Raw genomic sequence first — 1,511 nt, forward strand, 5'->3', positions numbered from 1 at the left:
GTCCTCTGGTCCAACTGACACTATCATTGCAGCCGTTCATGGACTTTACGTTGCTAAACAACAATGGCGCGACGCCAGCTCACAATTTTTCGCGACCCGTTTGAACAACATTCTGGACCATTCGAGCGAATGATTTGACCACCCAGATCGTCCGACATAAATCTGATCGAACGTTTACGGGACGTAGTCGGCAGGTCAATCCGTGCACAAAATTCTGCGCCGACAACAGCTTCGCAATTGTGGACCGCTACAGAGGCAGCATGGGTGTATGTTTCTACAGATGACTTCCAACGACTTGTAGAGTCCTTGCGACGTCTAGCTGCTGCACTACGCCGGGCAAAAAGAGGGCCGACACGATATTGGCAGATATTCCTTGACTTTTGTCATCTCAGTGTAATGAACGCAGTGCTGAAGCAAGTTGGATCCTTCATATACACCCATACGACGTGTCTCAGTTGTTACGAAAATCACACACCGCTCAAGAGACTCAACGTATAAGCAGCACTCGAAGAAGAAAAAAAAAAAATCATATACGGCCTGTTTCAGGATACGTGTTAAGATATTAAGACGTCATATACTACGTTTATTATCTATAGAACAAATCCGTGGAGCACTTATTAACAGTAACATAATTTTTTGATACTTCTAGCCACTAGTTGGGCCAGTAATTGGTGAACATCACTGGACCTATCTGTAGGAATTTGTCCTCAACGTTTGCGTGGTTGGTAATTGCGGGAAAACGCTGCAAAACTTAAAAAATATATATATGACGGTAGTATCTGTTCCCGAAAGAACAGTTACCGTGGATGACCATGCAGCATTGCTAGAAATGAAATGATAATTAAATGGACACCCTAGCTGCAAACAGGCGTTGATGTACTTCATTGGGGACATGTTGAAAATGTGTGCCCCGACCGGGACTCGAACCCGGGATCTCCTGCTTACATGGCAGACGCTCTATCCATCTGAGCCACCGCGGGCACAGAGGATAGTGCGTCTGCAGGGACTTATCACTTGCACGCCTCCCGTGAGATCCACATTCGCAACATGTCCACACCACTACATTAGTAGTGCGCCTAATAGATTATTAATTATCATTTCATTTCTAGCAAAGCTGCATGGTTATCCACGGTAACTGTTCTTTCGGGAACAGATACTACCGTCATATATAGTTAAAATATGGCTTCCCGGCCATTGACCTTCTTGTGCGAACGCACACGCTATGCCCGAACTCGTACGGGACTTGGTAGATTAATCTGCCACGAGTAACGAGTATGATGGGCAAACATCTATTAGGCGCACTACTAATGTAGTGGTGTGGACATGTTGCGAATGTGGATCTCACGGGTCGCGTGCAAGTGATAAGTCCCTGCAGACGCACTATCCTCTGTGCCCGCGGTGGCTCAGATGGATAGAGCGTCTGCCATGTAAGCAGGAGATCCCGGGTTCGAGTCCCGGTCGGGTCACACATTTTCAACATGTCCCCAATGAAGTACATCAACGCCTGTTTG

At 46.7% G+C, this 1,511-nt stretch overlaps 1 non-coding gene across 1 annotated transcript; it reads right to left on the reverse strand.

Annotated features, from left to right (window-relative positions):
* Nucleotides 1-906: 906 nt before the first annotated feature.
* On the reverse strand, nucleotides 907-981 carry Trnat-ugu (transfer RNA threonine (anticodon UGU)). The gene has a single exon. It is a non-coding gene; the product is annotated as a tRNA-Thr (tRNA).
* Nucleotides 982-1,511: the final 530 nt, after the last annotated feature.

This window comes from Schistocerca nitens, chromosome 1 (genome assembly GCF_023898315.1).
Source record: "Schistocerca nitens isolate TAMUIC-IGC-003100 chromosome 1, iqSchNite1.1, whole genome shotgun sequence".
NCBI classification, from domain to species: Eukaryota; Metazoa; Arthropoda; class Insecta; order Orthoptera; family Acrididae; genus Schistocerca; species Schistocerca nitens.